General features: G+C 40.3%; 1 protein-coding gene across 2 annotated transcripts in view; it reads left to right on the plus strand.

The window, feature by feature from the left end:
- LOC147460921 (eukaryotic translation initiation factor 5-like) overlaps window positions 1-24,760 on the plus strand; it is a 60,527-nt gene that overhangs the window by 20,797 nt on the left and 14,970 nt on the right. Inside the window, exon 2 of one of the 2 annotated variants that reach the window (XR_015187545.1) lies at window positions 12,618-12,914. The exons of the other annotated variant lie outside the window; for it this stretch is intronic. The gene's annotated coding sequence lies outside the window, so the exon portion shown is untranslated. Of the gene's footprint in view, window positions 1-12,617; window positions 12,915-24,760 lie in introns of those variants that run through there. 2 annotated transcript variants of the gene reach the window in all.

Here is a 24,760-nt window from a genome sequence, read left to right on the forward strand (position 1 = left end):
TTTTGATTTTCTCAAAGGAAAGCTCAAAATATAATCGGGATTTAACAATTTTATACGGCTAAAATACATTGCACCCCGGTTTTCTTCTTAACATGTGGTTTTTGTATGGCCTTCATGATTTTAAGCGAGACCAATACATGCTCGTGCATACCGATTTCAACACAGGGTGACACATTCGGCGATGGAAAATTTGAGCGCTATTGCAATGGGGTCGGATGCTACTGCTATATATTTTTTGCTTCTTATATAAAATGAGCAAGTTATCAAAACTAGATTCCACATACTTACTGGATCTAAGTGTAGATTTAATCATAAGAATCCGTAAGATCCCATTTCTCATCTCTCACGATCTCATATGTAGCTCATCGCTACACAAAACTTTGGGGGAGGGTCGAACCCCAAATAAATTTATTTCTTAGGAACTCGCTCGTTTCTTTTGTTGCTCAAAAAAACTCGCTCACCATTTTGTAAGACTCAACTATGAGGATTGCATAAATTGGCTAGATTGAAGGTCCCTAATAATCTAAACCCTTTTGAGGTCTAGACTAGTTTTGGAGATCTCTCAAGTAAGTATGTATGTGTAGAGACGATATTGGAATGGGTGATCTCCAAGAATGGTACTCCTCCCCTACCACTTCACTCAAAATGCTTGTTTTCATGTAGAAAAGTACCCTTTCTGGGGCTCCAAAAAGAGTTCTTTCCTCAAGTGTGTGTATTAAATTTACTCAATGAAACATTGCAAAGTGTGTTGAAATTTTATGCATCGAGTAAAAGAATTCATAAAATTAAAATTTTATTTGCTAATGATGGGGGAGCCAACCCACAACTACAGATGAGCCCATACTTTCACCTTTCCACGTTTGTTAGTACAATGCCTAGGGTCCTATTCCACTCCTCTAAGTTTCTTTGCTTATCGCCAATGATCATTACCCTGCTTTCTTGGATTATCTCCATAAACTTTGCTACTTCTCTCGAAGATCTGACAGTTCCTTCTCTTCCAAATGTGTTTGAAGTAGCAAAACCTCACGATTTGTGTAGCAATGAGCAGTGTCTTACTCTTGAACGTCTTCCCTCCCAAGAAGAGATTTCTTGAAAAATCCTATTCTCCAAGTTTTTTGGATCCATTTGCAAATCTTGCATGCAAGACCACAGATCGATAGACACTCCTTGAACAAGTGAGAGAGGTCTTCACAAGCCATTCTACATATCTGGACCAATTCCCCTAGTAAGGACCTTCACACTAGTTGGCATTTCTCCCCATAACACATTCCATAAGAAGACCTTCATCCCAAACGGCCATTAAGGGCACCATATGTTCCTCATGGTTGTCTCCCATCTTGACCTGGCCATGATTGTCTCCCATCTTGACCCTGGCCAAAGTTTTCCCCACTACTTATTAAGCACGGAGAACCAATCCTCTAATTCCATGAGGGTAAGATATATGCTCTTAGTTTGTGGTTTTAAAAAATGTATGTTCACAGAACGAAAGAGTATAGCGCCATTACTCCCTAGATTCCCTAGTGCATACATCGTATGGAAAAGAAATTCCCTCCTATATGACGAGGTGCATTCAATATAATTGAAAAGGGACATTTCATCAATCATTATGGCCGTTATGACTTGTCGAAAGAATCCACTTTGAAGTACACTTTTTGAACGGTTGATGAGGACACCTTTTCTTTTACCACACCAATTTTCTAGAGAGAGAAGGAAAAAAATTGTATTTTCTTAGAAGGCCCTCCAAATGACCTCCCAAATTCCCTAGTGCATCAACTTCTACCATCCTTTTTGCAATTTTCCTTTGCGCTCAATTTAGGTCTCCCCCTTTTCCTAGGTGTGCAACTATTATCGCCTCTTAATAAGCTCCCTCTTTTTTGGGTGGACGAGTGCGCTCATCCACCATTCCTCAAACTAATTTTTTCAATTGCGCTAGTACACCTACATATACACACATGCAACACAATAACTCACAATGAGATCGTCCCCCCCCCCCCCCTCTCTCTCTCTCTCTCTCCCCTATTTAATGAGGCTTTTAGTAGTGGCCAAATCAACCCACATGCACAACCTCTAACTTGACTCACCATCAAACACCCTCGATTCTCTCTTTCTCAGACAACTACCGCCAGACCACCTGCCACCACAGCTTACATCGCTCCAATCTGCCTGCTGTCCCATCGCCTTGAAAGTCACCATCTTTCTCTCTCCAACTCATGTCTACCGCCTAGCTGCTCTCACGCTCTGCCCTCCCTACCGTCCGATGGCATTTAAAGCCACTATCTTTCTCTCTCTCCAGCTCGTGTCTACTGCTCGACGGCACTCATGTTCCACCTTGAAGCCAACATCTGCACTCCCCCCCCCCCCCCCCCCCCCCCCCCCCCACACACACACACACACAGAGATACAAACTCAGTTGTTGCACTTCTTATATTGATGCCACTTGTTATGCTTTGACCTGACCTCATGGTGATACTATCCGCATGTTCCACACACACACACACACACACAAACTCAATATTACGTTTCAACCTAACCTCATGGTGATTAGCACCCATATCCACACATACTCATTCCTGCAACAATGTGTATTGTTCTCCTAACTTCCACGCATACCCTCTTGCTCAAATAGTCCAGACATACTACTTTAGTACTCTGATGCAATTGTAAAACATGATTGTTCAGGCACACAAGGCGACGTCGTACTTGATATTTCTTCTCACTGCCTCCCAAAAATTGACTTTCTAAACGCAATAGGAATGCAATATATATAAGCCTATTGTTGTCGCATGTTGCTCTGGCATGGCGGCTATGGACACACATCATTGCCCATCATTCGCATCTTGAATCCACACGTGTGTCGATGCAGCTCCCCCCACATATGCCAGCCAACCAACAACGTTGAGAGAGAGAGAGAGAGAGAGAGAGAGAGAGAGAGAGAACCAAGTGTCCCGCCACCACCTGCGACCACCCTTCTCCTTTGGACTTTTCAGAGATATCATCTAGATTTGTGTTTTTAATGTTTTTTAAAAAGGGTCTAGACATATTGGAGTACTTTCATGGATTTTCAAACAAATTTCATAGATTTCAAAAGTAATACATTCTCAACTTACTATTGAGAAGTTGGAGGTTGAGGGTTTAGGTAGCTTTAATGTGGAGTGACACTTATCATGTTTGCTTGGTTGCAAACAAGAGGCTCCTTTCCTCTATCCTTGTCTATTTTGCAAACAAAAACCCAAGGCTTCCATGGCAAGAGGATGGAGACAAAGCTACGAACAGTGTTGTTGTTTGAAATGAAAGTAGGGAATGAAAAGCTTATGTTTTGAGATGCCCCATGCTTAATGCGCTCGACCGTGCACCAAAGGATAAGAGCTAGAATCCCATATTTTCATTTTCTCTATCTAATGTGCATTTTTGTACATTACACACCTTCATGCATATTTTTGATAGGCTATTAATGGTCCACCTTGAGCTTAGGAGGCAATCACCAAGGTGGAGGAATTTCATCAGCTATCGCGGTGAAAATGTGTCAATTATTGCTGCAAAGAAGATGGGGGAGGTCCATGAGATCGCCCAACAAGTTTCAATGAGTGGACAAAAAGAAAAACACTTTTTCAAGAAAGCTAATTCGGAAAACTCATGCCAAGATGACACTCGTTGAACAACATAAACCAAAAGGGAGCTAACCTTTGAAAGGAATTACGCAAAGCCACAACTAACAATGACTCAAATGGCGAGCTTGCAAACAAGCACAAGCAAGTTTCGGAAGCTTTTGATAAAGGGTCAAGTTGATGTGTCTTACGAGCACAACAGAGAAGCAACACCAATCATGTCAAGTGGTGTTTGCAAATTCACAAAGGTTTTCACTCTTCCTTGGGATAAGAACGTCATACATTACATAATAAGCTATATATCACATAGTAAAAGTATTAAAAGAGATTTTTTCATTTTATAATTTGCATCCTTTTCTCACATGAACAACATATCTTATTTGCGCGTGGACTTTTGATAATTTGCATCCTTCTCTCGTGTGAACAACATATCTTATTTGCGCATGGAACAATTTTTATGTACAAGTATGGTTTGCTTAAGATTTTCAGCACTCAAGGATGGAGAAGTTTCATTATCGAGCTAAGGGGTGTACTTTAAAAATACTCATCATGCTGGTGGTGTGGTACAGTCTAATTATTTAGAAGAGATGTTCAAATAGTTCTTGCGCACAACAGTTTCTCGTAAGCTCAATATGAGGCGTGCCCGACAATCCAAGATTGCAAGGTAAGTGTCAAAACTGCAACAACAACAAGTGGCGAATGTCACATGGGTCTGCCAAGCATGCAACATGGTGCCAATGTAGGTACAACAAGGGTCAAGGTGGATTTGGAGCTAATAACATGTCTCTAGATTTACTTTGATTAAAGTTTGGACGTGGAAAGCACCCCTTTAGAAAAAAACAAGTTTTTTTTCAAAATTATAGTATGAAAGAGTCATAAACCGGTTCAGTAGACACTGACTCTAAGTATCGACGCTCTAGACAGCACAAATCCAGCACTTGTACAAAGACGACAATCAAATCACATCACATTCAAGTCATATCACATAGATTCCATCGAAATCTAGGACCATGATTCTTGGCAACGTATTGAGCAATTGCATCTAGATCCACACTGGACCTCACTTATGTCAGATTAACTAACCCTTATTGTGATCATCTCCATATATTTCTCAAGACCAAAATGTTGTAATCATTTTGTTTATCATTCCATCTTTCAATCCTGCACTCAACACAATCACATGTGTGAGTAATCATTTTTGGGAATTCTAGTTCATTAATTAGACATTGAGTTCATACTGAACAAAGTGTTTCCATCATTTAGTTCTAGTTATCTTATTCTTGTGTGGACATCTCATTCCTCGGGAACTCTTGATGCGCTCACCACAGTTTCATTCAGTCATTCATCATTAGTCATCATTCTCAAATCATGATCGGGTTCATTCTGGAGCTGTCATTGCTTCCAACTTGTTATCATCACATCCTCAAATACACCTGTTATCTGTTCACAAGTAACGGGATCTTTCAAAAAACATTAACTTCATACATAAATCAAATTCATCGTGGAGAATTTCCATTTCAAAGCTCTTTATTCATTCAACATGTAGTTCACAAATCACACACTTAGTCCATATTGAACACGTGTTTCAATCATCTAGTCATCTCATCCGTTCATAAGTCTTGATGCACCTAGATCCATGTGTAGCCATCTCATCCCTAGGGAACTTTTGATTCGCTCACCACAGTATCTAGTCATCTCATTCATATGGGAATCTTGATGCACTGGAATCATTAATCATCATTCAACATTCCTCATGCGTCATCATCCATTCATTCAAATTTCAAAACAAAATTCATCATTCATCATTCTTATCCTGCAGTTGATGTTTGTTACCATATACATGTGGTAGTGATGTGTGTGAACACACTTAGGACCGTCAGGGCATTTTTTCCCTCACTAGGAGGTTTTTTCCGCCGTGCATTGTATATATGTCCATCACTCTAGGGATATCTTATCTTTCCATTGGATACACTCTTTGTTGTGTTTCTTGAGCTTCCTTCATCTTCTCCAAGGTGTGTGTGTTTTCTTGCAACCTTAATTTCAACTATTGGTATCAGAGCAGGTTACGTTCTCTCGGGCTTAGTCACCAACACCTCTAGCATACGCCTGCTCACTCTCTCTGATTTTTGTTAGCTTTGGCGAGCATTAACAGGTCTAAATACTTCGGGAAAGATTGTAGAACTTGGTCTGCTCAAATATTTGATTCAGAATCATCTCAGACTTCGTTTCTACTATAGGCCACCTGCACATGCAATCTTGTTACTTTTTGCAAATTTTTTATAAGTGTCTTTTTTTGCATAACAGATCCCTTACAATCTTCTACAGTTTGTGCTATATAGCACGTGCTGTTCCTGCTTTGTTTCTCCTCTTTTTGAGCAATTTTCACATCAGGTGTAGCATTTGCCATGGCTCATAGCAACATAGATGTGTTCAAGATGTTTGTTGTGTTGAGGATAGATTGGATGGAGACAATTACCCTATGTGGGCTTATATGATGCAACATGTCCTTGTGTCAAAGGGTGTTTGGAATATTGTGTAGGGCATTGATGTACATCCTGGTTCTGAGGATGTAGGTGATGTTGCAGGTTTTGGAGACAGGATTGTTGATGCCAGAGTTGTTTTTCCTACGGCTGAGCAAGCTCGTTGGGATGTAAAAGATGCACCGGCTCATGCATTGGTTGTGTTGTCTGTGAAGCGCACCATTACTCCTCACATTCACTCAGCAAAATTTGCAAAACAGGCTTGGGATATTCTGGTTGGTCTTTATGCAAGCTGCAATGAGGCAAAAATTGCATTGCTGCGTAAGAGCTGGAGTCGAAGATTATGCACGAGGAAGATGATATGGACACTTTCCTTGCTGGTGTCAAGGATATCAATGAGTGACTTATTTCTGTAGGCAAAGTCATTTCTGATAGCTCCCTTGTGCAGAACATTCTTGATTCTTTGCCAGATTTTTACCAGACTTTTGCTAGTACTTGGAGACTTATGACCCAAGGAAATTCAAAAGTTGTCGAGTTTGATGCATTATGCACATTGTTGTTGCAAGAGTCACTTTCCAAAAAAAAAAAAAGACTAGACAGCGTGCAGTTGAACATGCCTTTATTGCTACTTAAAGAAAAGGTGGCAATGTAGCCACTTCTCATGGTTCTTCTGCGAGTGGTAAATCACTTGTTCCTAATGATTTTGCTGGTAGCAATTCATCTCGGAATTTTGGTGAAAAGGGAAAAAAGAAGACGTGTTGCCACTATTGTAAATCTAATGCTCACTTTATCAAGAATTGTCCTAAGTTGAAGGCCAAAGAGGCTAAGAAGAAAGAGGGTGGTTCCACTATGAGTGTAACCATTGTCGAGTCTTCTGTGAAAGGAGATCGTGATATTGATGTTACTACAGAATGGGATTTTAGTGCAAAGTGCACTTATGATCTTATTGTCCATGATGCATGCATGTTAGTTGCTATTGATTCACATGTGTGGTATTTTTTACAGTGGTGCTACAAAGCACATTACCTCACATCGTGATTTGTTTACTTCTCTTGAGTATGTCCCTCATGTACTTGTTCCAACAATGCCTCTTATCCGGTTCAAGGAATTGGAAAGATTGTGCTTACTGCTGCAAATGGTAGTTCTTTCACACTTGTTGATGCACTGTATGTACCTGGGATTAATAAGAATCTTTTGTCTATATCTACACTTGCTAGACTTGATCTTGTAGTAAAATTTATGGATGAAATATGTACAGTACATGATCTCAATTTTGGTGATGGAATTATTGCATCCGGCATTTTACGTTGTGGTGTGTATAAGATCACTTTGTATGGCAAGTATGGGCAGAATTTTGCAAATGCAGTTGTGGATTCTAAGGCTATTTCAGATGCAAAGCTTTGGCATGCACGTTTTGGACATCTGAATTTTGCCAGTTTACTGTGTTTGAAGAAATTTGATATGGTTGCTTCTTTGCCCCCTCTTGAAGAATCTGTCAAACATGTGAAGGCTGTATTTTGGATAAGATGCAGCGTTCAAAGTTTCCAAAGGATGGTTGAGTAATGGCTACATGTAGGTTGCAACTTGTGCATAGTGATGTTTGTGGACCCATGCAAGCTCCGTCCTTGGGCAATTACCTTTACTTTCGTGACTTTCATTGATGATTACTCCAGGCATACATGGGTGTATCCGCTTAAAGAGAAGTCCGAAGCATTTTTGTGCTTCAAGCAATTTTTGGCTATGGCTGAATTTTTTTCGAAATGTACTATGGGCACCCTCCGCTCCAATCGGGGGGAGTATATGTCTCATGAATTTAATGCATTTTTGGCTAGTCGTGAGATAAAACACCAATGTACATTTCCATATACACCTCAACAAAATGGTGTTGCTGGGATGAAAAACAGGTCACTTACAAAAATGGAAAGATGTATGGTCAAAAGTCAAGCTTTTCCACATTTGTTTTTGCTTGAGGCTATTATGTGTGCCACTTATGTACTTAATAGGTGTCTTATGAAAGCTTTGCAGTGTATGAATCCATATGAATCATGGCATGATAGAAAGCCTTCTATTGAGCACATGCGTGTTTTTGGATGTTTGGCATATGCCTTGGTGCCATAAGCACAACGCATAAAATTGGGTGATAAGCCTGTCAAATGTATTTTTGTTGGTTATAGTGTTGAAAGCAAAGGTTATAGGTTGTATCATCCGCAAACAAAGAGTATCTTGGTTTCACAAGATGTTGTGTTTGTGGAAGATTATGTTCAACCCTTGCTATCATGTACTAGAGACAATAATGTAAGCTCACATGACATTTATGACACTTTGTTGCCTCTTTTCCGTGGTGGAATTTCAAATGTAAATTCCAATGAGGCAAATGTACGACCTATGGGGGTTTCTAAAAATGTTACAGATCAACCTATTACTGATGCATATATACATGATGTACTTGATGAGGAAAGGGATGAGAATGAGCAGGCTAGAGGTATGCCATAATGGTTGGTGCATACTTTGTGTGACAGTAAAGTAGATGCACCCTTACCTACTCATACTCGTTCAAGTTCTCGCCATGCATCTTATGCATCAGATTGTTATGCTTTGGATGTATCTAGTTTATGTGATGTTGAGGAACTTTTGTCTTTTGATGAAGCACAAAATTTAGTATCATACGTTTATTGAAGGTTATGCTAAGATTGCATCTCCATTGACTAATATGCTTGAGAAATCTAAAGTGTTTACTTGGAATGAATGTGCTCAAGCTAGTTTTGAGAAACTCAAAGAAGCTTTGGTGAATGCTCCCATACTACAGCTTCCAGACTTCCCAAAGACATTCACTGTGCTCATTGATGCAAGTGGACAAGCAATTGGTGGAGTTCTGTCTCAAGAAGGAAAACCAATAGCTTATGAATCTCGTAAGTTATGTATACATGAGTTGAATTATCCTACACATGACTTGGAATTATTTTGTCTTTGTGCACGCTCTTAAAGTATGGTGACATTATCTTCTTGGAAGGAGATTTGAACTACATACCGACCATAGAAGCCTGAAGTGGATCTACACCCAACCTGACCTTAATATGTGGCAGCGAAGATGGATGGAGTTGCTATGCAAATATGATTTTGGAATCGAATATAAACCCAAGAAGGAGAATCTTATGGCCGATGCCTTAAGCAGGAAGAGTGTTGTAGCGGCTGTCATGACCTCCACTACTTCTGTAATTCACCTTATTGAGAAGGTATGAGTAATGACCCATATTACTTAAGAATCTGATACTTGATGAACCTAAACAATCGCATAGAGAAACAGGAAAGGCAGATCAAAGGCTTTCACGTTGAAGGTGATGACCTTTACTTTGAATATTGCCTTTGTATTTCAACTCAAGGTGGAATCGAACTTTAGATATTACAGGAAGTTCATGATATATCTATAGCATGACATCCAGGATACATTAAGACTTACTCTACTATAAGAAAGAGTTTCTTTTGGCCAGAACTAAAGCGTGATGTGTTGAACTATGTTACAAGATGTTTAACATGTCAACGTATTAAAGTTGAACGAATTCGATATCTTGGTAAGCTTCAACCTATTGATGCTCCATAAATGAAGTGGGAATGCATATCCATGGATTTCATTACAGAACTTCCTACATCTCTAGGATATGACTCTATTTTTGTGGTTGTTGATATGCTTACAAAAATGACCCATTTATTTCCAATCAAGACAACATTTACGGCTAAAGATATAGCTCAAGTTTTCATGAAAGATGTGTTCATGTATCATGGTTTACCTCGAAGGATAATCTCTGATCGTCATGCAAAGTTCACCTCTAATTTTTGAAAAGCCTTATTCTCAGCTACAGGAACCCAGTTAGCCTTTAGTACTGCTTATCGTCCTCAAACTGATGGACAGACAGAAATAAAAAATCAAATCATTGAAGACATGTTGAGAGCTTATTGTATGCATGAATGGAGTAAATGGACTAGATATTTGTATTTGGTTGAATTTGCGTATAATTTATCATTCCAACACTCAATTGAAATGTCTCCTTTTCAAGCATTGTATGGACAAGAGTGTCTTAATCCACTCAAATGGACTGACCCTCTCATATGAGTTCAAGCATCCAAAGAAATGTTGAATGAAATGCAGCTTACAAACCGATCTTATACAACAGGATATTAAAATTGCTCAAGATAGACATAAGAGTTATGCTGATCCAAAACGATCTACCAGACTTTTTGAAGAAGGCGATATGGTATTTTTGAGGGTGAAACCCAAACGTAGTTCTTTATCAATGGGTAAGTGTAAGAAGCTAAGTGCCAGATATTGTGGACCTTTTGTAATCATAGAGCGAATTAATGATCAAGCTTACAAACTCTTGTTACCACCACACATAATTGTACATGATGTTTTTCACAAAGTATGTACCTGATCCACAACATATTCTAGATGATTCTCTATTATCTATATCTACGGACGGAACTTTTGAAGTATATCCCGAAGTAATACTTCAAAGCAGAACCAAGCCTCTACGTAATCGAACCATTATTGAACACCTTGTTAAATGGTCAACGTATCCTCAAGAAGATGCCACTTGGGAGCGTGATGATGTAATGAGACTAGATTATCCAGACTTCATGTCAAGGTGAGGACGCGTCAAATTTTTCAAGTGTGGGAGGATGTAAGATCCCCAATTTTTGGGTCTTTTCTAAAAATAAGAGAAATAACTTTCAATATCTATTTCACCAAATTTTGACTTAAGATGTTTGATTGACAGTATTGAAAAGTCATAATTATGTCAGGATATTACGGTGTGGCATAGTTTAGCTAAGGTTTCCATTAGTTGGTCAAATACTGCTTGGATGGTCAATTTGATATAAAAATTGAATGGTAAGTGGGAGAGTTGACCACCAAGAAGCAAAGGCTTGTTTTTAGGAAAGAAAGAGTCTTTTTAGAAAAGAGAGAGGATGAGCTTAGTTTAGAACTCTTTTCTTGGAAGCCAAGCTTCTTCTTAGAGTCTCTAAATCACGCATCAAAATTCGTGTCTGCAAAGAAAAAACATTTTTTTTTAAAATTAGCCGCGAACGTGCGCAAACTTGTCTCTCCTTGCTCTCTCTATTCTTAGCTTGTGATTTTGGCCTTGAGAGCCTATATAAAGACCTCTCTCCCTTCACTTTGAATACACATAGATACACTCTCAGACGCGAAAGATCTCTTGCCTTCACATCAGAATTGCTTATCTATTATACGGAGTAATGCAAGCTCTTCATCACCATCTCCATAAGCTCTTCTCTCTCGAGAGGAAGAAGAAGGATAATATCTCTCTACTTGCTTATTATCTTCTCTTTCGTTTCACGGTGTACACGCTCTCAGGAAGCTTTTGTGGCGGATACCTCTACGTAGCTCTCATCACCACTCTCCTGCGGGCGCCAAAGCAAGAAGCCTTTCGACAGCCCCTAATTGATTCTAAAGCACGGTGAGAAAATCTAAACTCCATAGTCATCATCTCTCTCTCTCTCTCTCTCTCTCTCTCTCTCTCTCTCTCTCTCTCTCCCTTTGTTGTTTTTGTGCGTAGTCACCCTCTCAATGATTATTTTTCGCATACAAGTGCATGTATGGATTAACTAAGTACATACGAATTTGTCTCATGGTTATTCATCATGTTTAACATGCTGATTTATACACATGATGCGTTTACGAACACGTGCATGCATAAAAAGTGCTTTTTGTTTCATGTCATAGAGATGGTAGGAACATTGTTTTGGTCATAAATCACAAACCATTATGAATCAGCCTGAATCCTTTACACCAGAGATAAAAGACATCATTTAGAACATTTTTTCTCTTTGGTGTCATGTGAAAAACACGCAAAACTTGTGACTCCAGGCTTCTTGGAGGACCACTATATAGATTCACCGGATAGGCAAACCCATTTAACCAATTGAAAAGCTTGATGAAACTTGATGATAAATGAATTTAACTCTCCGTTATCACCTCGGGAATGTGAGTTATTAATCACTCTATAATTGGTTTTACCTACACGCTTAGGAGTGCTATCAAGGGGGGATACCATAGGACGTCGTGACTAACCGAGTCATTTTCATATGTTTTATGGTTTTTTTTTGTGAGTTGGTTTCAATTATTAGATGGCCATAAACTTATGTGGGAGTATATGGTTAAACATTCCAAACCGCATAGGTAGATATGAATAAAGTGACTTTCTTTTGGGGTATTGTTTGTTGTGTGAGTACCATATGGTCAAAGTGATGTGATAGAGTGATAGTCTATATTATGGAGTTGAACTTGATGCATTGGTTTGAGGTCAAATACTTTCATTTGCATGTTTTTCATGCTCCCAAAAATGTCAAAAAATTGTTTTTTGCATATGTGTGAAGTTATGGTGGTTTATGGTTGACCTAAAGGTCGGTGCTATTTTGCATAATGTTTATGGTGTTGGAATGTTATCATATAATGTATGGGAACTCATGGATTGATGTGGATGCCTCATATGGTTATGATTGCTTTCCACCTTTCTAGGTCAAACTAGCTCTATGTGCTAAAGTGGTGAAGTGCAGATGTGATGCATCAACTTTCACGGTTGGACGTTGTCAAAATCGGATTTTTATAACATGATTATTCACCAGTCGGACTCCTTTTATGCATGAAATAATCACATCTTAAGGGTCACATGTGTGTAGACTCCAATTGATTGCAAGAGATATGTCAAACTCCAAGTGTGGGAGTTGGTTCAGTGTGATTATGATTTATGGTTAATTTAAGGGCTGAGATTCCCTCATGGACTATGGTTGAAATTTTATGGTGGAAGTTGGTGTGGCTTATGGTTTTTTTTATATATGGTTATGCTTCCGAACTCTTTGCAGCCATGTTATGTTCTAAAGTGGTCATGCAAGATTGGTCATGCCTCACCCAAGTAGGGTGGAGTGCTCACCCTTGTGATGTGATTGGATTATGGTTTATGGTTTTTGGATTGGATCATGAAGTGATCAAGATGATTTATGCTAGACGTGTAAGGGTAGAGACCCTGTACATTCTAACTGTTTGGAAAAAGATTATTTGTGCATCTGGGAAGTGCTATTGTGATTGGACTGATGTGTTATATTTCTCATGGCAGTGTTGCTACAAGACTAGGATTGCCTCCATCGCTTAGCCTTAGACTAAAGGGTCGCTGACCTAGGGCTTTTTTGGATCAAGGGTGTTGCCTAGGTGTTCTTCTTATTGTTAGTCTCATCTACACGGTTAGTAAGTCGGGGGTTGTGTGACCTACACGGCTAACAGGTCGGGGATTTTGTCTTGGATTTTCCTAAACGCCCGGTGTTGGGCATCGAAGAGGCATGGCACCTAAACTGGTATGGTTGGTGTTGATACCCTACCACCTACTGGTATTTAGGATCCTTTCAGAGCTCGGGTCCATGGAGAGAGGCAAAGCGGCCTCAGCCTATGTCTGGCTCAGGTAGGTTGGAGGTGTTCCGACTCACTCCCAACTCTCTCTCTGTAGTAGAGCGGAAGTGGATGGGTGGACCGGTCGATCCCTACACAGCGTTCGGTGCTCTGGTAGTTATTTTGTCATAAACTTTTTGATGTTATGGTATACCCAGATTTTGTCATTGCATTAAACAATTTCCTATTCCATTTAGATGGGCATTTAAAGATTCTTTGTTGTCATCTTCTCATATTTCTATGCACTCTATTTCACCCTCCACTATATTCTCTCTCTCTCTCTCTCTCCCTCTCTCTCTCTCTCTCTCTCTCTCTCTCTAGTGCAGCCATTTTTTGACATAGTAGGTAGACAACATTTCACTCTTTTGATCATAACTTCTTCATCCAAACTTCAATTTCAATTATCTATAGCCTCACTCAAAGAGCACAACAACCTCTACACATTGATGTAAAGATATAAATTTTTAAAGTTATAAAATGCTTTTTTATATCAGCATTTTGAAAGTGAACAGGTTCAAGAGAGTTGACTCTCATCTCTTATTTTACATACAATGTCTTCCGGCACTCAAGGGTTCTTCTTCTTCAACAAGATCCACAACCATTGTAGAAAATAATCAAAAACCTCGTAAGTGTGGAGATAGCAACACAACCACTCAATCAATGACATCGAAAACCATGATCATGGCATACTTGGTATCATTGCAACGAAGAGACCATAAACAAAGAAGGTGAAGACTTACGGGCACTTGCAATGGAGAATGGCATGCTAAGGGTTCTTGTGGTTGAGAATGATAATCTCAAGAGGACACTTGAGATACAAACAACACGTTTGATGCAACTTGCAGAGGAAGTCGAAGAATGTAAACACTCTCTTGTGGACTTGAATGTGTTGAAGGAGCGCATGAGCAAAGTAGAGCATAACCATGTATTGAAAGAGAAGAAATTTGACACCATGAGCCAGGATGTATGTGACATGAAAAATGTATGCAGAAACAAGTCTTGGGTTAATGTATGTGGTGGAAATGTGGTTTCTAATTCCTCTCTCATGCAAGTTATGGCTCAAACAAAGAATGTTGAGAATGTAAATGTGGAGGAGTTGAAGGAACGGGAGCGACGTTCCAAGAACATTGTTATTTGTGGAATTCTCAAAGAGAAGTTAGAGATGCCTCTTTCTCTTGCCTTTTTTATCAAAGATTTCTTCAAAACCCACTTTGGCATGTCCGGAGGTATAGTATATGAAGCACATAGAGTAGATAAGCAAGGAGCTCCTCGCTCAGGAGAACGGCCAATTGTATACACCATGTCAGATGAGACCAAACAAAAGATTATCCTTGATAATAGTTGGATCTACTTGAGGGATAAAAAATGTTTTGTATGTAAAGATCGCATTATTAAGCAACAAAATATGTGTCGCAAAGCGGCATATGAGGAAAAGAATAAGAAAAACAAGGAGATCTCTCATGAAGAAAATGTACCCAAGGAGGAGGAAAGTCCCTCGAGCAAATAGGGATGCATGACCTATGAGGCCAAGTTAAATTGAAAATATGCTTATGGAATTACAATGGATACCCATGGAATCCGGGGATTGGCATTGATGAACTAACAAGAAATACTGATGTTGTACTTCTTGTTGAAACTTGGGAGCATGATACACAAAGGATTAAAGGCTTGGAGGATTACAATGTACATTCATTGATGTGGTCAAAGAATATCAAGCAACAAAGAGGGCAAGGAGGGGTAGCATGTATGGTTAAGAAAGGATTGAAAGGTTTTGTATCAATTGTGAAAGATGACAAGTACAAACGTTATGTATGGCTGAAAATTATAACACCAACAAGAGCCCCCATTTTTGTAGCCACTTACCACCTACCTCATCATGATTCCCCCTTTTATGCTTGCATAGATAGAGATCAACCATTTTTTGATTTAAAAGAGGACATTGCTTATTTCAAGGTGAAGGTGATGTTATTATATTCGGGGATATGAATGCTTGCCAAAAACATTGCAACATGATACTCAACAATTTGATATGCCATAGGAGGAAATTCACTTGTATGATCGTACTTATGGATGAGAAAGAGATGGATCACTATGAAAACTTACTTTTATACGTGTAATAGCACGGGTATGCTAATTGCCAATGTTGTATCTTTGTGGAGTGGAACTGATGGATTTACATGTAGAAAATATAATGGTGATAGTGTGATTGACTATATGCTACTCTCTGAAGCCATCATGTATCGCATAAAGAGTTTTATGTTTGGCCAATGGACCCCGGAATCAGACCATCGGGCCTTATGTATTGACCTTGCATGTGGAGAAGCAACTAAGCATGATAATCTCAGCCAAAGGAAATCGAAGTTATCACTATGTATGGATTTCAAACGGACACCAAAGTACATTGAAATGGTTGAGCAAAAGTTATGGATGAAAAAGCTTCAATATGATGCACCATTGGAAACCAAATGGAAAGCTTTCAAGACAATTATTTGTTCTTGTGCCGAAAAATGCTTTTCAATAAAGAATCTCTATGGTATCAACAACAAAGATAGATCACGCAAAAGGTGGTTTGATAAAGAATGTCAAAATGCTCGAAAGTCCCTTGATGTAACTATGGACAAAGAAAACTATCAAAGTCATTTACATACATACAAGGCATTGATTAAAACGAACAGAAAAAGATGGAAAGTAAAGCAACAACTTTTTCAAGTCCAAGAAAAGGCACGTGCATGTGGAAGATTTTTGAGGGGCAAGCGCGTTGAGAATTTTAGTAACTTGAGCCTTGTGGATATGTACACACATTGTAGGAAACTATATGAGAAACAAAATGATGAAAAAATACCATTTTATGGTTCACTCCCATGTATGCCCTCTTTTTTTACTATTGAGGATGTATGCGATGGGCTTGAAAAGTTGGCCCCACTCACAAAGCAAGAGATCTTCAAGGTATCAAGCCGGAGATTATCAAATGGACAGGAGATTTTACCCATGAGTGGATGCGTGATATTTTCAACCTTGCACTTCAACATGGTATACCTTATGATTGGAGTACTAACTGGGTCAAGCCTTTGCATAAAGAAGGGGATGTAAAGAATGTAGACAACTACCAAACTATAATGATTGGGTCTCTTATGGAAAAGTTGTTTGGGTGTATAATGGAGATAAAATGGGCTGAAGATAACGACAAGCGTGCAAACGGACAAGTGGGTTTCTGTTGATGTCATAGCACCATTGATCACCTTGTCACTCTTCGTGTTCTCATGGAGGAAACTCAGTTAAAAAGGCAAGCGATTGCATTGTTGTTTTGTAGACTTTACGAAAGCCTTTGATATGATTCCAAGTATCAATTTGTGAAGAAGGATGGAAGAGATCCAAGTGCCAAGTGAGTTTATGCTTGCAGTTTCTCCAATCTATGAGAAGGTGATGTGTCAATTGCACATGGAAAGAGGAATTTCAAAAAAAATTGTAAGCACTATTGGAGTTAAACAAGGATGTCTGTTGTCACCAACTCTCTTTGTTCTATGCATCGATCAATTGGAACAAATGGCACTTGACTTTATGCAAGAAGAAGGCATTGAAGAGGTCACTATTTTGCAATGCGATAATCATGCTTTTATTGTATGCGGATGATGTAATGCTTCTAGCACACACTTTAGGAGATGCACAAAAGCTTATGGTTGTCCTTGAGAACTTTTTCTTGCATGGTGGATTGATTGTGAATGAATGCAAAACAAAGGTTATGCTTGTGAAAACCAACCATAAGGAGAAGCCATGCATTGTGTACAACAATGAGACACTTGAAGTGGTTGAGAGATTTAAGTATGTTGGCCTTGAGGTCCCGGCCAATCACAAGTGGCATGAATGTGCTATGCATCGTTTGGAAGCAAAAAAGAGAGCATATTATGCATTTGAGAGCATGTGTAATGCAGGAGATATCAAGTGTTGGCTTCTCAAGAAGTACCTTTTTGATGCATTGATGACAACGGTTCTTCTTTATGGAGTTGAAGTGTGGGGCGGGAGCATATCAAAGTCTACTTTTGGAAAGAGTTTGAAAATGTCCAAAAGTGTTTTCTTACAAACTTTCTCCAAGTTAAGGCACAAACACCATATATGATCCTACTTCTTGAGTTGGGATCTGTTCCAATTGAGGTTATGGGCATGGAAAGGGTTGTGGAGTACATGATAAAGATGCTAAAAACCCCTCACATTGACTTCCTACAATTGCATGGGAAGCAAGCAAAAAAGTTCAAAAGAGGCATAAAATCAAGATCTTGAGCACGAGATGGATGCAAAACATAAAGAAGTGGTTTGGGAGATGGGATGCATTACACTTGCTACATGATACTTCAATTGACTCCCAAGTGAATGAAGTGTTTCTACAACGTCAATGTATTAAGGCGTGGGAAAAATTTGGTGGGTCACGCTTCATACATTACACCATCCATATTGCCCCCAACTACAAAACCATGTTCTCCATTGAAAGAGGAAACCATACTCACACTTACTTGCTTGAGCCTATCCTCTTGTTGGTGATACACACTATCGTAGTCATTCGACTTAGCTCCCATCTCTACGATGCGAGATAGGGCATTGGGGCAATGGAGAAGAGTCAAATCAATTGTGCACATTATGCTCACTGTAAGTTCAAGAGTCTAAGTACCACAAACTACTAGAGTGCTCAGCTTTTGGTCACAGCTGAACTTTCTTCTCTCATATTTTCAGCCATGATGTAGACCTACACACTTTCCTCTCCCAGCCACAATGTGGGTTCTCCATTGCGACTCTCATCACCACAATTTTGGAGCATAGAGAGAGAGAGAGAGCAAGAGAGAGAGAGAGAGAGAGAGAGAGAGAGATATTTTTATCGTCCTTAGAGGTCAAATATGACCTATGGGACCAAAGTTACATGTGATGTAGTATGTGTGTGGTTGATGAGTGACTCTTGATGCTCCCAAATGATCCCTCCGTGGATTAAAAAATGCCAAGATGTAAAGTTCCACTCAAGTAGCGAAAAATCCTCTTGACATCTTGCCAATGCTTAGACCATGGTCTATGCATAAATCTGCTGACATGTGAGACTGCAAATTGAATATCTGGCCTCGTGTTGCATACATAAATGAGGCATCCAACAGCAGTTTGGTAAAGAGTGACATATGCAGGATCACTAGCATCATGAAGACTCAATTTCAAACTTGTTATTATGGGAGTGGCAATAGGTTTGCAATCCTCAAGTCCAAAAGGCAAAGTCTGTGAAGAAAAGCACTTTTTTGGAAAAGAAGTTACGAATTGTTGGCTTATTCAAAAACACCACCTTGACACTTCTTACTCTAGGAAGCAGGTTGTAGGTAGGAAGTTGGTGATCTAGGGGGATGGCCCTTTGGGGTTCAGTGCGGTGCTCTCCATTTTTGATAGGGAATTGGAGCCACAGGTTGTGCTCATTCACGCCTTAGGTAGAGTCCTTGGGGTAAGGATAAAGTGGGCAGGCCATTCCCTCACCTTCATCAACATCTATGCTCCCTGTAATGCTAAGGGGAGAGCCAAAATTTGGATGGACCTTAGGGAACAACCTATCAAAGGCAACTAGTGCATCATGGGAGACTTCAACATGGTGGAAGCTCGCATGGACAAGCTGGGATCGGCTAGTATCCTATCTGGCTCTGAAAAATCCAAATGGCAGTCACTATACGAGAAATGGGTGCTATTCGATTTGTGGAATGCAGGTCCATGGAGTAGCTCTCCTAGCATGACATACACAAGCCTGTGGCGTCCCGATTGGACAAATGTTACATCTCCCATCAGACTGACTATCTTCCCTCATTGTCGAATCACTTTCCTCTTAAGCTACACATAGCCAAGGCCAATAAAGACACATGTTCCCTAGAGGGGAAGAAGAAGAATTTATTATCGGGTAATCATCTCTTTAAGGACCCGCCTTTAGGTCGTTAGCAAAGCCGACCATGTACAAATTAAGGCAAGATGTGGAGGCCATTGACCCTAGAGCCTAGCCCTCTCTGGTGCATAGAATTCAATCTGTGATAAAATGAGCAGGGCCCAAAGTTTGAGAGGACGCTAATGGAGAGCTAAAGGAAGAGGTGGAAGAACTAGCCAAAAGAAAGCAAGAAGGAAGAATTATTCAGGAAGAGCATAAAAGATGGTTGGAGGCCAAAGCAAGGCTGGCTAATCTACAAGCTGAGGATATTAACAAGAACCGACTATTTGCCAAAGAGCTTGCCCTCAAACGTGAGCCCCCTAATCACACACATTTTTTTAGAGCTCTCAAAGTTAGAAGAAGAAGGGACACTATCACTGCAATTACTAACGAGAGGGGGAATGTTGTAAGAGACTAGAATGCTATGGCCAAGCTCATGCTTGACCATCTCAATCAGATTATTGGCCAACCGGATGATTGTGCTCAGGTGCTTGGGGAGGTGGGGTCGTGCTGCTTAGTACGGTCAATTGTGACCTACTACCTACTGAAGGCATTGGAGAGGCCTATCGATGTCGATGAATACTAGAATGCCTTACAGGCTATGGGGAAAGAAAAGTCCCCTGGGTGGGATGGGCTAATTGCCAAATTCATCTTAGATTTATGGGAGGATAACAAAATCCCAATAGTGCAACTAGCCAACAGGGCATTGCTCAAGGGGCATTTGGATGCCATCCTAAAAAAAGGGTTGATCAAACCTATCCCAAGTTGGTTTGTTTCTCTTTGCTAAAGCACTAGAGGCCTATCTCTATGATGACAATTGCATACAAGATCATTGCTAAAGTGACTGCTCTGAGGCTGGCTCCAGAGGCTGGCTCCAACCTTGAATAGAATCATCACACCCCACTAGCATGGATTCATAAAAGGTAGGTCAATCTATGACAACATCTTGGCTGCCATGGTTGGTATTGAATACACTTCTTTCATCGAGCAAGAATGTATCCTCCTCCAGTTTGATCTGGATAAGGCTTATGATAGAATCTCATGGACTTACATTGAGGCAGTCATGAAGGCTCTGGGCTTTGGACCTAGAATGTGTGCGATTTGTCCAAACGTTGGGGGAAGAAAGCTACTATGAACTCCTCTTCAACAACAAGATAGTGGGAGGGTTTGAGGTCAAGCGATCCATCAAGCAAGGCTACCCCCTGGCCCTTCTGTTGTTTGCTATTGGCTGCACCCGCTTGTGAGACTGTGCTTGAGGACAATGCAGCAAAAGGGGAAATTCAAGGTCTTTCATTTCCTGAAGGAAAGCAACTACTGGGCAAAGCTATTTGAAAATGACTCTTTGATTTTTCTCAAAGTTGATTCAAAGACTCTACGAAGAGCCCTTCAGGTAGTCCAACTTTTTGCCACTGCCTTTGGATCTATGTGTAGTATTGAGAAATCAAGACTCATATCTCTCTCAGAAAGCCACACCATTGATGCCGCGGAATGGTTCAAGGAGGTAATAGGCAAGGGCACTATATTCATGCACCTTGGTGCTCCACTTAGAGTGGGCATTACAGATAAGCACAGATTTTAAAATGAGAAGATGGAAGTTTGTGCTCCTCCCCTTCCACAGTAGAATCACGATGATCATTGCTTTCATGATGCCATACATTTCATTTGTATCACCATTGCTTTTGAGCAAATCCAACTGGAAAGAATTCTTGAAGCCTATCAAGAGGTTTTTATGGAAAAGTAACATGAAGGACACAACCCCTTACCCATGGGGGTGATGGGAATGGGTAGCAAGACCTAAGAAGCAGGGTAGTACTGGGATTACTGACCCTATGATACATGCAAAAGCTTTGTGTGCCAAACTTGTAGTTTCTCTGACAAACCAGAAACAGGAGTGGGCTATTATGGCATGGGATATGATGGACAACGCAAAGCTTGCCTCAAGAGGGGGCATATGGAGGATGGCCACGGTGTTGGACAAGATTCTCACACCTTGTTGGACATCCCTCAAGCTTGGTGGCTGCACAGGGGAACTAGCGCGGAAGTGTAACAAAGCAACCTCGACTCTAGAATGGGGAGAGAATTTCAGGTACTTCAAGGATTAAGAATTTGAGGAGGATGGAGAAGAGGGTGACCTCTTTATTGCCTTTTTCTTCCCTTGTTCCTCCTTGTCTGCACCATCACTTTCTTCATAAGAGGAAGAGGATGAAGAAGACGGAGAAGAGGGTGACCTCTTTCTCACCTTTTTCTTCTCTTTTTTTCTTCCGTCCCTCTTTGAATTATGATGTGGAGAAGTGTGAGATGGTATTCTCCATTTAGGGTGTGTTGGAGAGCGTTTTGCCTACCGTCTTCGTGGAGCCATCTCTGCCAAGGTGGCAGGAGACTCACTTCTTTCTCGTTCGTTCGGTGGGGGCTCTACCATTGAACTTGAGTTCTCCTTTGGGAAGGAGATATGTTGTTAAGTAATAGATTTTGAGCCCTTCGTATGGATCCTCTTCTTCTTCCCTTATCGGAGAGAGGCCTCTTTTGGAAGTCTCACAAGGAGGCTTCCTAGGTACTCTCTCTTCTTGGTGGGGAGTTTGGAGAATCTTATGAGCATGTAGCTACCATTGCACTTCACTTAAGTCTTGGCCTTCATCCAACAATTCAATGCGGAGTTTGGAGATGAGGACTTCACGGAGTCCTCTAAGCTACACCATGTAGCTATGCATTTTCAAAAGTCCACCAGACAATGGTGGTCTAGACTACAGTGAAGCTCCCCGACCATGGAAAGCTTTAAGAGCTGCCATCATGAAGCAGATTTTGGCTACTGATGCCAAAGACAAAGTATTCACCGAATGGCAAAGCTTGAAGCTCTCTCCCTAAGAATCTATTCACAAATATGTAGACAAGTTTTGGAACTTACATCTCAAAGCCATTGTCTTCAAAAAGATGAATTTTGAAGAGAAAAAACAACAATTTTGTGCGGGTCTAACTGAAGATATGGCATAGTATGTCAACTCCCAAAGGCCACGCACCATATCTGCCGTCATACACCATACCATGGTGGCGTCACGAATCAATTTCCAACAAGGGGCTAAGAGAAATCTTAAGCCCACAGAGAACAAGGATCGTAATAATCAGCCTAAGGGGAAGAACACTGTCCAAAAGTCTCCTAAAGGCAACGCCAACAACAACAAAGCTAAGGAGAAGGGAGTTTATAAAGGCAAAAATAAACTCTCTCCTAAAGATCTTGAGTGTTATCATAAAGATAACCGTTGTTTCAAGTGCTTGTCCCCACAAGGGCATCCTTATCGTGCTTGTCTCCACAAGAATACACGAAATTACCCTCCTAGAGCTACCTTGGTCGACATCCAATAAGAGGATGCTCACCACAAAGGATCTCCTCTATTCCATGCTTGGGGAAAGGTAAGAGAACATGATGCTTTTATTCTCTTTGACCCTGGTTCTACTCACAATTTCATATCCACAAAGTTGGCCACCAAGCTAGGCATCCAAGCCTATGAGGTGGGAGATGTCCTACCCGCCGATGGTGCTTTCAAGGGGCAAGAAGCCTCAATCACTCCCTTAATTGGGAAATTGAGGCTCCATGTCCAAAGCTATGTGGACAAGGAGGACTTCTTTATCTCTCCTCTTAAGCACAAGGATGTAATCCTAGGGGCACCATGGTTTGATCCCATGGCTACCAATGTTAAATTCCCTGAAAGGCAAATCTACTTTAGGTTCAGGAAAAAGATATGTACATAGATGCTAAGGAGTTGGGTAGCACCATACCCATTATACATACGCAAGCTTTCAGTAAGTCAATAAAGAGCTCTATTTCCATGTACATGATTTTTGTTAAAGATTCTCAAAATGAACCTAATGCTTTAGCAAAAGAAAATATAAACAATCACAAGAAATTAGAGTTATCCAAATTTCTCAAGGGATTTCAAGATGGTTTTATTAACTACATCCCTTGTGAACTACCTCCTAAATGAGGCAATGATGACCATGCAATTGAACTTCTTCCAAGAAGTTCACCGCCTAATAAACCTTCTTATAGAGTTTCTCAAGATCAACAAGAGGAGATTATGCGGTAAGTGCATGAGTTAGTTGAGAAGGGCATGGTTAGGCCTAGCTCATCTCCATTTTGTTCACCCATGTTCCACGGGTAGAAGACCTATTTGATAAGCTACAAGGGTTGACCTACTTCAGTAGGATTGACCGAAAAAGTGGCTACCATCAAATAATGATAGTTGATCAAGACATTGTAAAGATCGCATTTTGCACTACGTTTGGTCTTTACAAATACATTGTCATGCCTTTTGGCTTGACCAATGCACCAGCCACATTTAACCGCTTGATGGAGAAGTTATTCAGGCCTCACTGAACCTTTACTGGAGTGTTCCTTGATGATATAATCATCTACTCCAACTCACTAGACGAACACAAGCAACACCTCCAGGTAATATTTCGAGTCTTGCGAGAGAATAAAATTTATATTAATCGAAAGAAAAGTGAGTTTTTCTTACAAGAGATTCAGTATTTATGTCACATCATCTCTCAAGATGGCATCCAAATGGATCCATCAAAGCTAGAAGTAATAAAAGGATGGCCTAATCCAAGGAATCTACATGAACTAAGATGCTTTATAGGTATGTGTGCATACTATAGAGGCTTCATAGAAAAGTTCTAGCAAATCGCGGGACCATTACATGACCTAACAAAGAAAAACATGGTCTGCCAAAAGGAGAATAATTCTTTCGAGAAGCTGAAAGAAAAGCTTATCTCTCAACCTCTGCTTACACTACCGGATCTCTGAAAGCCATATGAGGTCCAATGTGACGCTTGTGGTGATTGCCTTGGAGCTGTTTTGCTCCAAGAAGGGCATGCCATAGCCTACAAAAGTCCAAGGCTCGACCTTGTTGAACGAGCTCTAGGCATATATGAAAAGTAACTCCTCGCAGTTCTATATACCTTAGACTCGTGGAAGCACAATTTATTAGGGACTCATTTCATTCTGCGGATGGATCACCAAAGCCTTAAGTACTTCATGACACAGACCAAGCTCTCCGACAAACAAATGAGGTGGGCAAATTTCCTTTTGCAATTTCATTTTCATATTTCTCACATTGCAGGCAAGCATAATCGAGTAGCCGATGCACTCTCAAGATGGCTGAGAGTGAACGCGATTTCCATAGCAACTCACAATGATCTATCTTCTATGATAGATGAGTACACTATTAATCCCGATTTTAGAGATGTGATTTCAGCCCTTGCACTAGGGAAGAAAGAGGAACCATTTACCTTACAA

The sequence above is a fragment of the Adiantum capillus-veneris genome, chromosome 3, assembly GCF_014529385.1.
Source record: "Adiantum capillus-veneris isolate H3 chromosome 3, ASM1452938v2, whole genome shotgun sequence".
NCBI lineage: Eukaryota > Viridiplantae > Streptophyta > Polypodiopsida > Polypodiales > Pteridaceae > Adiantum > Adiantum capillus-veneris.